The sequence below is a fragment of the Scylla paramamosain genome, chromosome 1, assembly GCF_035594125.1.
Source record: "Scylla paramamosain isolate STU-SP2022 chromosome 1, ASM3559412v1, whole genome shotgun sequence".
NCBI lineage: Eukaryota > Metazoa > Arthropoda > Malacostraca > Decapoda > Portunidae > Scylla > Scylla paramamosain.
In genome coordinates this window covers 38,226,399-38,240,489 of record NC_087151.1, presented here as the reverse complement: position 1 = coordinate 38,240,489, position 14,091 = coordinate 38,226,399, and the positions used below count along the sequence as shown (strand labels likewise).

General features: G+C 41.4%; 1 protein-coding gene across 5 annotated transcripts in view; it reads left to right on the top strand.

Moving 5' to 3' along the window:
* The window catches only part of LOC135105136 (uncharacterized), a 405,375-nt gene that overhangs the window by 283,926 nt on the left and 107,358 nt on the right, over positions 1-14,091 (top strand). The window contains exon 7 of one of the 5 annotated variants that reach the window (XR_010270726.1): positions 8,843-8,887. The exons of the other annotated variants lie outside the window; for them this stretch is intronic. The gene's annotated coding sequence lies outside the window, so the exon portion shown is untranslated. The remainder of the gene's footprint in view (positions 1-8,842; positions 8,888-14,091) is intronic. 5 annotated transcript variants of the gene reach the window in all.

The window sequence follows — 14,091 nt, the reverse complement described above, 5'->3', positions numbered from 1 at the left end:
ATAAATGAAGGACAGACCGAGGATATTCAGTGTAGAAGAGGGGGACAGTTGAGTGTCATTGAAGAAGAGGGGATAGTTGTCTGGAAGGTTGTGTCGAGTTGATAGATGGAAAAATTGAGTTTTTGAGGCATTTGATAATACTAAATTTGTTCTGCCACAAGTTAGAAATTTTAGAGAGATCAGAAGTCATGCGTTCTGTATCTTCACTGCGAGAACCTTTTACTTCATGAAGGGTTTTACGTCTACGAAAAGACGTGGAAAAGTGCAGGATGGTATCAGCGTAGAAGTGGATAGAACAAAAAATTTGCTTTAGAAGACCACTGATGAATAATAGGAAGAGAGTGGGTGACAGGAAATTAAAGCAAAATGACGGTAGTTTGAGGAACTAGAACGGTCACCCTTTTTAGGAGCAGGCTGAATATAGGCACACTTCCAGGAAGAAGGAAAGGTAGATGTTGATAAATAGAGGTGAAAGAGTTTGATGAAGCAAGGTGCGTGTACGGAGGTACAGTTTCGGAGAACAACGGGAGAGACCCCGTCAGGTTCATGAGCTTCCCGAATGTTTAGGCAAGCGAGGGCATTGAAAATATCACTGCCAAGGATTTTAATAGGTAGCATGAAGTAGTGAGAAGGTAGAGGAGAGGTGGGAACAAGCCCTGAATCATCCAAGGTAGTATTTTATTTTTTTTTTAGCAGAGGTTTGACCGAAGAGTTCAGCTTTAGAGATAGATGAGATAGCAATGGTGCCATCAGGGAAAGATGAAGAAGCAGAGTTATTGGAGATGTTTTTGGGGAGGTGCCAGAAGGCACGAGGGGAGTTATATCTTGAGAGATTTTAACACTTTCTATTAATGAAGAACAGATACTTGTTAAGGTCATGCTGGTTGGTCCGGTTGGACAAAGGCTGTGTTGAATTGTACTATACAAGAAATAAATTAGTCAGGATAGACTACTTTTATATATTATATATGTGTACATATATAAACCTTATTTATCAATATCGTATAGAAATAAATTTTGTTGTAAAAAAAAAATAGGCTTTTTTTTTGGGGGGGGGTTAATACCAACCCTGATTCCTTCATTCACCAAGTGGCAAGACTGAACACTAATATATTCCTTCCCCTTGGTTTCTTTTTTCTCTTTCTTTTCTCGATAATCTCTTTCTTCTCTCGATAATCTTTCTTCCTACGATCTTCTTCTTCTTCTTCTTCTTCTTCTTCTTCTTTTTCTTCTTCTTCTTCTTCATTAATTTACGGAGCAGAGAACTAGAGAATACCTTACTTTTTGGGACAAATGGCACCCTCTCGTCTCCACACACACACACACACACACACACACACACAGGCGTCCAAGTAGTCACACACTCCCACAGGCCAATATCGTGCACGAACAAAGTGATACATGATTGTATTTGTATGTACCCGCACCGGAAGAGCCAATTAGCAGGCTGCAACTACCGCTAGCCAGCATCATTAGTATAAGGACGCGACATTGATGAAGTTTTGCCTGATTTGCCTGTGATCAGTTTCATTTCATTTATTGTTGGTATTATTATATGTATGTGATGTTTAGTATATGTTATTGTATTTATCTTGTTACTTTTTTTTTTTTTACTATATTCTTTCACTATAAACACGTGATATTGTGGAAGTTTTTTATTTTTGTGAAGTAAAATTGAATAGTCTGCTGAAATTAAATAACATGTCATGCTGCCATTAGCAGTCAGAGGGTAACAAACATTTTTTTTATTTAATTATGCTTAATTATCCTTGTAGCTCTCCGTAAGTTATCTAAATGGTAAAATAAATTAATACTCTGGTCAGCAATCCTACAGAGTGGAAAGTTGCGCAAAGTCACTCGCACGCTTCCTTTCTTTTCGGCTGGCACTTCCTTGCAGTCTTGCAGCCTCTTTTAACTATAGTAATGGTTTGTTATATAGACTGTAGATAATGATCTAACCAATGTACCAAATAAATGAATACATAGTTAATTAAGACTACGAACTGGCATGACAGAAAAACACCGATCACTATAGCGGTTGACCTTTTCTTATTTTTATATTTATTTTTACATTTTTGTTGCCTTTGCTCAGTTCCCCTCTTACATGTAAAAAATATCTCTTCTCTTTCAGGTATTTCACCAAATCAGCGATGTGCTCCAAAACTAAATGCATAAGTAAATAAGTAAATGAGTAACTGCAATCATAAGCACATTATAAAGTCACAGGACCAACAAACTTGGTTTTAATAAACTAAACTTACGTAAAAAAGCAAGACAAGACATGAATGTGTGCAATAAATAGGTGTCTCTCTCAGCCAGCACGTGAACAGCGTCGCGTCTTGCTCAGACAGTGCTGCTGCTAATAGTCCTGTTGAACTGCTGGGCTTGGGGGAGGCGGAGTAATGGCAAGGCAAGGCAGGAGGTGGCGCTTTGCATGGACTGTTTATGACGTTTACTGCCTCAACTCTAATGCCATAATAGTCCTGCAAGGTCCCGCCGTTTTGTTCTCTGATGTCGTATAGGTATTAAGATGCACTGGAATTGTGCGACGCGTGGAGGTGTTGTAGGGGAAAACTGGTGACTTCAGAGAGAGAGAGAGAGAGAGAGAGAGAGAGAGAAGGGGTGCTGAGGCCAGTAATTGGAGGTGTGTCTGGGATTCAGGTAGGTTTCCGTTCTGCAATTACCTGCCGCCCGACACTGCATACAGATGTTGTTGCTACGGCTTCTACTCTTCCTCGTCCTCGTCCTCGTCGTCGCCTTCCTCCGCCTTCTTCTTTCTCCTTAGACTTTTACACCTCTTTCTTTTCTTCTGTCCTTTCCTTCTTTTTTCGTATTTTCCTCCCTTCCTTTTCCTAGTCCTGTTTCTCCTTCTGTTTTCCATCCTTCTCCACCTTCTTTCGTCTTAAATTTTTGCACTTGTATCTTTTCTCCTGTTCTTTTTTTTCTTATTGTTCTCCCTTCTAGCCATTTTCTCGTGCTGTTCCTTCTTCTCTTCCTTCTCTTTTCTCCTTAGATTTTTACGTCTCTCTTTTCCCCTGTTCTTTATTTAATTTTCGCCATCCTCATTTTTCTCCCTTCCTCTAGTCCTGTTTCTCCTTCTGTTCCTTCTTCTCTTCATTCTCCTTCTTTCACCTTGGATTCTTACGCCTCCTTCCTTCTCGCCTTTCTAATCCTCTGTTCCTTCTCCTTCTCCTCTTTCTCTTTCATTCTCCTTAGATTTTTACGCCTCTCCTTTATCGCCTTCCTGGTCCTGTTTCTCCTTGTGTTCCTGTTCCCCTCGCCACGGCTTTAAAACAAGGAAATGTAACTCAGGCGGCCGCAGTATTAGTTTTCTCTGTTCGAATTGTCCCTGTCGATGAATAGGCGAGGCGGCCACGAAGCAGATAGAGCCAAAGCCAGCAATTCATTTAAGGATCACCTGGATAAACGTTTCAGAAGGGCTCGCGTGACATAGCCAACGAGAGCCAGAGTGGTTGTATTAGCATTTTCCTTGCCTGTGTGTGTGTGTGTGTTTTATTTACAAGTTTTCGTTCAGTTTATGTAAAGCAGTAATTGTTTTGTATGTGGTGTATTAGTTTGATATTTACTATTCTCTATCTTATTTACTTTTTATCATCACTATTATTATTATTATTATTATTATTATTATTATTATTATTATTATTATTATTATCATCATCATCATTATTGCAATCATGGATTCTCACTGACGGTGGAGTGTTAAAGGCAGAGCTTCGGCAGAAAAGAAGACATTGTTGTGTGTTTCTGTGCATGTAGTGAAGATTTTGGGAATAAAACAGACTGCAGAAGTAAGTAAAAAAAACTTCAGAGCCACAAAAGCTTTTCTTTCTTTCTTTTCCTTTTCTTTTCTCTTATTTTTTAGTCATATTCTTTGTCTTTTCTTGTTTATTTCTTTCTCTCTTTCTTTCTTTCTTTCTTTCCTTTCCTTTCTTCTTGGCCTTCTTCGTCTTATTCTTGTTATTGTTCTTATTTTTCTTGTTAGTCTTCACCACAATGTCACCGTCCTGTCCCTGCTCCCTTTCCTCCCTCCCTCCTTCCTCCTCCTCCTCCTCCTCCTCCTCCTCCTCCTCCTCCTCCTCCTCCTCCTCCTCCTCCTCCTCCTCCTCCTCTTCATCGTCGTGGCCTGCGATGCATCCCCGCCAGGCAACCACTGCCGTCACTCATTGTTGATTGGTATATTTCATGCCATTGTGGGTGAATCACATACAAATATTCAAACAAACGCCAGTCATCAGTCATCAGCAAATCATTAATTAGCACGACAAATGTCCCGTGAATGCAATCGAGCTAATTAACTCTGGCAGCAATTAATGACCCAATTAGTACGCTCGCTGACCCTGCTAATGATATTCAGACTGATAATCATTTGCAAACAACGAAGCATCGGCCGCCAGCACCCATGGACACTGCGCGGCCGACACGCCTTTGCTTTCCCGGCACACTGGACAAGCCACATTCTCCCCCTCCGCCAGACTTTCATATCAATGCACTTTGCAGTAATACAGTCAACTATCTAATACTGTGTCTTGATTTAAGAATCCTTCCACTGCGGTATCAACAGTTTACTGCTTTAAGAGCACGATACAAAATCTTCATAAGTACCTTCAAGAAAGAAAAGAATGGGTAAGAATAGATTTTCCAATATCTAGCCGGAATAATGCTGTAGAACTAAAAGAAGTGTTTCAGAATGGTTTGTAATTAAGAAACCAGAAATCATATAGTGAAAGGGTTAAGATCGTCGTCTTAAACATTTTATAGACATATCGCCTACATCTAACAGGCTGTAATGGAAGTCATTGCGGTTTCAAAGAATGTTATCATGCCTCTAATGATAGCTTCTGCACCATCAACAGGAAAAACACCCATGACAGCAGGACTAATCTCTGTGACATTTCAAGGAAGTCGTCAAGAGAAAAAAAAGAAGCGTTTAAGAATACGAACTTTCTGATCAGTCCCCGGCGTCCAAAACCTTCAGCTTCTTGGTTACTCTTTTATTCTTACTCCTGTTTCTTCTTTCTGTGTCTGTGGATCTTCCTGGCTTTGCGAAAAGTTATCTTGTGTTTTGGCTCAGTCAGTCGCAAGCGTCCAAAACTTTCAACTTCATGCCTATTCTTTCATTGCTACTCTTGCTTCTTGTTTCCGGATCTTCTGCGGATCTCTCTGGCTCAGTGAAATGTTGCGCTTTGATTTATAGCCATAGTCGTCCAAAACTTTAGCTGCTGGCTCTTATTTTAATTCCTACTTTTATTTCTTGTTTTTGAATCCACTGTACATGTCCCAATGAAATGTTACTGTCCTCTTCGTCAAAAACCCTCAACTTCTTGGCTGCTCTTCTATCGCGAAGTTTATCTCCCGTCATGATGCGCTGCTTTCAGATCACTTTGTGCGGGAGAAATTTGTGTCGGCTCGTGCACTGTGGGAACATCGGCTCTGCGTGTGATATTGATGCCGTGTATGTGTGTGTGTTTGTGTTTGTGTGTGTGTGTGGGAAGGAACGGCGCGTGGTGCACTCGTGTGTCTGACAGATTGGGCTTACCTGCTACTCGTATTTAATATCTCTCTTCGGTTCTCAATAGTTCCATCACCTTTTTTCCCATGTCTCTCTCTCTCTCTCTCTCTCTCTCTCTCTCTCTCTCTCTCTCTCTCTCTCTCTCTCTCTCTCTCTCTCTGATTATTTTTTCTTTTTTCATTTATATATTTTATCTCCCCTAATGCCAATATGGTTGCTGCTGCTAATGATGATATTCTCTCTTTTTCTATCTCATCCTCTCCTCTTCTCTTCTCTTCTCTCTTCTCTTGCTCTCCTCTCCTCTCCTCTCCTCTCCTCTCTTCACCTCTCTTCTCCTTTCCTTGCCTTTGGCTTCCTTTCCCCTCTCCTCTCTCCTCCCCTTCTCTTCCGTCCCTTTTCCTCTTCTATCATCCCCTTTCCTCACATTCCCAATCCTCTTCTCTGATTCATTCTTATTTTATTCACATTCTACGCTTCTCTTTCATTCTCCTCCTCCTTCTCTCCTCCTCCCCCTCCTCCTCCTGCTGCTGCTGTACCTTCGCTCTCACCTTCACGCCCCTCACGTCCTGCACCCGAGGCCTACACCACACTTTGATATCTGCACCACCTGAGCCAATTCCTCTTTGCCTTGTCCTCTTTCCTAGTCTCGTCTCGTGGCTTCAGTTTTGCCGGCTTGTTTTTTTTTCCTATTTTTTTTTCAGCAGCTATCTTTTCTGCCCCATATTACGGCCTTCCGGAGTGAGTTTTGAAAGGTTTTCTCTCCCCCACCACTTGTTAATCCACTATTGCAATACATAGTGGTCTTGTTTCCCCCCTCCGCCTCAGTGTCGACCTTTACTTTTCTCTACCTTTCTTTCTCTCTCTACGTGCGAACCGCCAACTCGTTCTCCTGTCACTGATTCTTCATCACCTTTCGTTTCCCTTTCGTTTCCCTTCGCCCAGCCTGTAGTTCACTTTGGTTCTTGCTATCCGTTGCCATCCCTTAACCATTCCTTGATATTTTGTGAAGGTTCTGTTGCATCATCGTCATTATTATAAGCTTCATTCTATCTTGTCTCATCTCTGCCGTTCGTTCATTACGCGGTACCTTCATAAAACCTCTTATTTTCTCTCTTCGGATGGAAAAGTGTGACTGTCTCTTCCTCACCAACAACAGTAATGAAGCCTCGATAAGGCCAGCAAAAGGATGGTGGATGATTACTTACTTGTAAAACTGAAGGACCGGAACTTAGATGTACTGTTTTCATCTCTGTTTCTGCCTCTTTCTGCCTTAATTTATCATTCACAGTTTGCCTTTCTGTTGCTTTTTTGTTATGTTTGAGTTCCAAAGAGTGGAAAGGAAAAAAACTCACGTGAGGTGTTGTTGTTGTTGTTGTTCTTGTTGTTCTTATTATTTTATTGTTATTATTACTTATTATTATTATTATTATCATTATTATTATTATTATTATTATTATTATTATTATTATTATTATTATTATTATTATTATTATTTTTATTATTATTATTTTTATTATTATCATTACTACTACTATTACTACTACTACTACTGCAACGACAACAACAACATCAACATCAGCATCACCAATTGAGACAGCAACAACAACAACAACAACAACAACAACAACAATAATAATAATAATAATAACTACTACTACTACTACTACTATTACTACTACTACTAGTACCATAATTACCACCACTACTACTACTACAGCTATTATTGACTTTTTTTTTCTCTCGTATATACGCATAAGCTACCAACCATATCAATACAAATACTGGTTTTCTTTCTTTTCTTCGTAGCACATATTCCATCTGCACTCCTTCCGCCGCCGCACAGTTTCCGCCATAACCATTACAATTGGCCGGCGTCACCACACAAACAGGTTGCAGCTTCCCCCTCTCGACCCACAACTGCCCATCAGCCTCCCTCGTCAGCCATTACTGGGCAATTAAAGCCACCGCCAGACCGCACTCGAGCCTCACGCAAACAGCCAGGTCGGACACTCGTTCCCTACATCGCCCATGCAGTCCCAGAGAGCGGCTTGGACAAGAAACTTGCGGGAAAACGTTCTGCTATATAGTTCTAAAAGTCTGGGATCTAGTACCAGCAGAGCAGCCGATTCCTAGTGATCAAAAGGGTTGTGAAATACATGTAATACGTTATTTGAATGCCAGGTTGTGAGGGCCACGAGGACTGCATGCAGGGTTGGTCTTCCTGAAATGGAGATTGAATTTATTACACTTTCAATCGTATATAGAAGTAGTTTGATGAACTGTATTTCTTTTTAACTTTTTTGGCATTTTTAAGCGACATTGAATTCTTTGGTGTTTTACTAGTGAAGGCAAAGGAAAGATAGAATTTTTCGTGGGTCTACCTCTCTGTGACGTGGAGACTAAATGCAATCGAATATAGAAGTAGTTTTGTCAGCGGTATTTTTTTTTTTTTTTTTTCTTTTTCCAGTTCTGCTAATATCTGAGCGGCATGAAATTTCCTGGTGTATTACTTGGAAGGCAAAGAAAAGAGCGTATTTTTCTGGGGACTTTCCTTCTACGACGTGGAGACTAGAATATTTTTTTACTACATTTTGTTTAACTTTGCTGCATTAATGCTACAGGTATTGGGTTTCCTGGTGTGATACTTGTAGAGTAAAGGAAAAATTGTAAGTGTTCTTTTTCATCGCCAACATAGCCTTTGCGTTTCTACTTAGTGTTAACTATTAGAATATATCTTGACGTGTAAAATGAAGAATATCATACATATTTGTATCGATATGCATCGCAAACACAACTATACATACATAAAACTAACAAAAAAAAAAAAGGCATACTCCCTACATATGCATTTACTTATCTTTACACACACACACACACACACACACACACACACACACACACACACACACACACACACACACACACACACACACACAAACAAACATTACTACTACTTCTGCTGCTACTACTACTACTATTACTACTACTACTACTTCTACTGCTACTACTACTACTACTACCCTATTAGTGTGTACTTAAACTCACAATCAGCAACAGCATCTCAACTCACCGCCATGCCAGATAACCAGGGACAGTGTGGTGGCTTGGAATCAGAGGGTTCCCGTGCAGGAGGTGAGGCAGGAAGCGAGTAGTGGTAATAGTGGTAACTTGTTTCTCCTCAGCGTCAGAGAAAGTTCCTTGTCTCGGAACAGTTGTTTCTCATTCCCGGAATATTAGACATGGAGATGCTGTCGTGAGTTTTTCGTGGTGTGTTAGGAGATGGAGAAGGGATGATACCTTTTTTTTTTCCAGTGCACTTGGACAGGAGAAAGCGTAGAAGTCCGAAAGGTAGTAGAGGTACGTAAGAGTTTTATTTTTTTTTTGGTAGCTTTACTTTATAGTTTTGGTGTTCTTTTTTTTTTCAAGTAAGTTTCTACGCCACGGGTAAGAATAAGAGTTAAAAATAAAAAGGGTCCACCGAAGATGTCAGCCCCGAAAGAGAATAACCCAGAGGGATATACAAAATTAAAATAAGTGTCTTGAAACCTTGAAACCTTTAATATTTTCGTATTAATTTATTGAAATAGGTGCCCGTTATTCCACTGACATTTGAAAAACCTCGTTACGCATCTCCATAATTAGAATGATAGTACAGTATATACTTTATGCATCCTGACATTTGTAATAATCAGAGCATAGTATGGTTTTTTATCGTCTCTCTCTCTCTCTCTCTCTCTCTCTCTCTCTCTCTCTCTCTCTCTCTCTCTCTCTCTCTCTCTCTCTCTCTCTCTCTCTCTCTCTCTCTCTCTCTCTCTCTCTCTCTCTCTCAATAAATAAATAAATAAATAAATAAAAATCTCGCGATGAAAAATTACTAAGCGTAACGTTAATATTTTGTTGAAGGAGGAAAGAAATCGCATCCCCACCAAATGAATGTGCAGGTTCCAATCCCTGAGGACGCTGCGGAACGAGCGCCCAAAATTACCTGATGCAGATTTAATTATTGCGGGAACTAATTGATTAATTTCCACCTAATAAATAGATTTCTTAAAAAGAAAAAAATAGTGACCAATAATTCCACACTAGAAAAAAAAATGAATCAGATGGAAAATAAGAATGAATCCTTAATCCTTTTCATTCTATAGCGTAACGTTTCTAGCACTGTTAAAGTTGCTTGCATGGAGACACACAAGAGAAAAGAGAGAGAATAGAAAATTATTATTATTTATTATTTTTTTTATGCTGCGGAAATATTGACGAGACCTTAGCATGAAAAAAAAAAAAAACTGTCTAAAAAAATTATCGATATTAAAGGGGAAAATACGTCAAGCATGAGAAGGGTTAACAGTGCCAGTCCATCTCATCTCCTCACTCTATTTCTTGTATGTTAATAAGGGTAAAACTGATAAAAAAAAGGTGCATTTCTGGTATTGAGAGCAAGACTCTCTCTCTCTCTCTCTCTCTCTCTCTCTCTCTCTCTCTCTCTCTCTCTCTCTCTCTCTCTCTCTCTCTCTCTCTCTCTCTCTCTCTCTCTCTCTCTCTCTCTCTCTCTCTCTCTCTCTCTCTCTCTCTCTCTCTCTCTCTCTCCATTCACATTGACTGTAAGATGACTCGCCTTTCACTCCATGTAATGTTTTCCTTTGCATGTTTCCCAATAAGTCTTAAGAGGTTCACGTCTTTCTGAGTCTTCAAGGGAATGTATGCCCATCCTTCTTCAGGTGACCTCTTATTCCGATCAATTTCTCTCTCTCTCTCTCTCTCTCTCTCTCTCTCTCTCTCTCTCTCTCTCTCTCTCTCTCTCTCTCTCTCTCTCTCTCTCTCTCTCTCTCTCTCTCTCTCTCTCTCTCTCTCTCTCTCTCTCTCTCTCTCTCTCTCTCTCTCTCTCTCTCTCTCTCTCTCTCTCTCTCTCTCTCTCTCTCTCTCTCTCTCTCTTCATAGATCACATGTTACTCAAGCTGGGAAAAAAATAACACCACACATCCCTTCCTTGTTTGGTTGCCTGTTACATCTCCACCAGGCAGTCACCGAGGCCACCACTTCCCCTTCACCTCCACCTGCACCATTTTCCACCTGTTCTTCCTCTCCAAATAAACCCACTGTTGCTTCCTTTCCTTTGTATCGCTACTCTGACTATCACCTCCTTTCTCTCTCTCTCTCTCTCTCTCTCTCTCTCTCTCTCTCTCTCTCTCTCTCTCTCTCTCTCTCTCTCTCTCTCTCTCTCTCTATTAAGTCTTCTTCCTCGAGTGTCCCTTTCTCTCTCCCTTTGTTTCTTTCTATGTTCCTCCTTCATCTGTCATCTACCCTCTGTTTGTGCCCTTCCTTTGCTTTTTTCAAACATCATTCTTCCTTATATATCCTTCCCCTAATGTCCTTCCTTCTTGTATCTGTACTTTCCACCTTCCTCCTGTCTTCTACTTTATCGCCTATCTTCCTGTACCGTTCCCTCCTTTTTTTTTCTTTTTTTTCCTGATTTCTTCTCTCGATCATCACCTCATTTTTTTCTCCTTCCTCCATTGACCCTCTTTCTCTCTGTCCTTTCCCATTTTCTTCGTCACCCAATTCTCTCTCTTATCTCCAGTTTGTCTCTATCAGGAGGAGGCAGTAGACACCTGCCGAAACGATAATTACTCCCAGTGAGGTCTAAAGCACTGTTCAGGGGGTGCTGTGAACTTATCATTAAACCCAGCTGTGACCTCACTGAACGTTTCCCTTTGTGTCTCACAACACAAGGGGGTAGTCACAACCTGCCCTCTAAAGACAACTCTCTTCCTCCACACAAAACTACAAGCACCTAATAACACACACACCCTTCACTCCAAAAATTTTAAAATTATGGCGACTCCTACACCAGCCTCGGAGTCCCCATCTGGGGAGGGGACCATAAATGTCCCCAGGTCGGACTGCCTTTCCGTCGACGACCCTAAGTGTCTTGACACCCCCCTCATCTTTTTCTTCATTAACTTCTGCAACATTCGCGGTCTAAGATCTAATTTTCAATCTGTAGAACACCACCTCTCCTCTTCTAAACCTCATCTTCTTTTCCTCACTGAAACTCAGGTGTCTGAGGCAACTGACAGTAGCCCTTTTCTGTTCCTTCCTACTTTCTCTATCCTCATTTTCGATCCAAAGCTGGATGCTGCGTTTACGTGCGCAATGACTTAACCTGCTCTCGTGCCCACGCTCTTGAATCTTCCGAGTTTTCCACCATCTGGCTACGACTACAGAGTCATTCTCATACTAAATTTATCTGTGCTGTATACCTCTCTCCTAACTCCTCTGACTATAAGAAATTCTTTGACTACTTAACTTCCAAAGTGGAGCACATTGTGACCCTCTTCCCTTTTGCAGAGATCTCCATTCTTGGAGACTTCAATGTTCACCACCAGCTTTGGCTTTCCTCTCCCTTCACTGACCATCCTGGTGAACTAGCCTACAACTTTGCTATCCTCCATGACCTAGAGCAATTGGTGCAACACCCTACTCGTATTCCTGACCGTCTTGGAGATACGCCCAACATTCTTGACCTCTTCCTGACCTCTAATCCTTCTGCTTATGCTGTCACCCTTTCTTCTCCGTTGGGCTCCTCCGATCACAATCTCATATCTTTATCTTGTCCTATCACTCCAATCCCTCCTCAGGATCCCCCTAAGCGAAGGTGCCTCTGGCGTTTTGCCTCTGCTAGTTGGAGGGACCTGAGGAGGTATTTTGCTGATTTTCCTTGGAATGACTACTGCTTTCGTGTCAGAGACCCGTCTTTGTGTGCTGAGCGCATAACAGAGGTGATAGTGTCTGGCATGGAGGCGTACATTCCTCACTCTTTTTCTCGTCCTAAACCTTCTAAACCTTGGTTTAACACAGCTTGTTCTCGTGCTATACATGATAGAGAGGTGGCCCACAAAAGGTACTTAAGCCTTCCTTCACCAGAATCTCATGCACTTTATATTTCTGCCCGGAACCATGCCAAGTCTGTTCTCCAACTAGCCAAAAACTCCTTCATTAACAGAAAATGTCAAAACCTTTCAAGATCTAACTCCCCTCGTGATTTCTGGCATCTAGCCAAAAATATCTCCAATAACTTTGCTTCTTCTTCTTTCCCTCCTCTACTTCAACCAGATGGCACCACTGCTATCACATCTATTTCTAAAGCTGAACTCTTTGCTCAAACCTTTGCTAAAAACTCTACCTTGGACGATTCTGGGCTTGTTCCTCCCTCTCCTCCACCCTCTGACTACTTCATGCCACGTATTAAAATTCTTCGTAATGATGTCTTCCATGCCCTCGCTGGCCTAAACCCTCGGAAGGCTTATGGACCTGATGGGGTCCCTCCTATTGTTCTCCGAAACTGTGCCTCCGTGCTTGCACCTTGCCTAGTCAAACTCTTTCAGCTCTGTCTGTCAGCATCTACCTTTCCTTCTTGCTGGAAGTTTGCCTACATTCAACCTGTTCCTAAAAAGGGTGACCGCTCTAATCCCTCAAACTACCGTCCTATTGCTTTAATTTCCTGCTTATCTAAAGTTTTTGAATCTATCCTCAACAGGAAGATTCTTAAACATCTATCACTTCACAACCTTCTATCTGATCGCCAGTATGGGTTCCGTCAAGGCCGCTCTACTGGTGATCTTCTGGCTTTCCTTACTGAGTCTTGGTCATCCTCTTTTAGAGACTTTGGTGAAACTTTTGCTGTTGCCTTGGACATATCAAAAGCTTTTGATAGAGTCTGGCACAAAGCTTTGATTTCCAAACTACCCTCCTACGGTTTCTATCCTTCTCTCTGTAACTTCATCTCAAGTTTCCTTTCTGACCGTTCTATTGCTGCTGTGGTAGACGGTCACTGTTCTTCTCCTAAATCTATTAACAGTGGTGTTCCTCAGGGTTCTGTCCTGTCACCCACTCTCTTCTTATTATTCATTAATGATCTTCTAAATCAAACTTCTTGTCCTATCCACTCCTATGCTGATGATACCACCCTGCACTTTTCCACGTCTTTTCATAGACGTCCAACCCTTCAGGAGGTAAACATATCACGCAGGGAAGCCTCAGAACGCCTGACTTCTGATCTTTCTAAAATTTCTGATTGGGGCAGGGCAAACTTGGTATTGTTCAATGCCTCAAAAACTCAATTCCTCCATCTATCAACTCGACACAATCTTCCAGACAACTATCCCCTCTTCTTCAATGACACTCAACTGTCCCCGTCTTCTACACTGAACATCCTCGGTCTGTCCTTTACTTATAATCTGAACTGGAAACTTCACATCTCATCTCTAGCTAAAACAGTTTCTATGAAGTTAGGTGTTCTGAGACGTCTCCGCCAGTTTTTCTCACCCCCCAGCTGCTAACTCTGTACAAGGGCCTTATCCGTCCATGTATGGAGTATGCTTCACATGTCTGGGGGTTCCACTCATACTGCTCTTCTAGACAGGGTGGAATCAAAAGCTTTTCGTCTCATCAACTCCTCTCCTCTAACTGACTGTCTTCAGCCCCTCTCTCACCGCCGCAGTGTTGCATATCTAGCTGTCTTCTACCGCTATTTTCATGCCAACTGCTCTTCTGATCTTGCT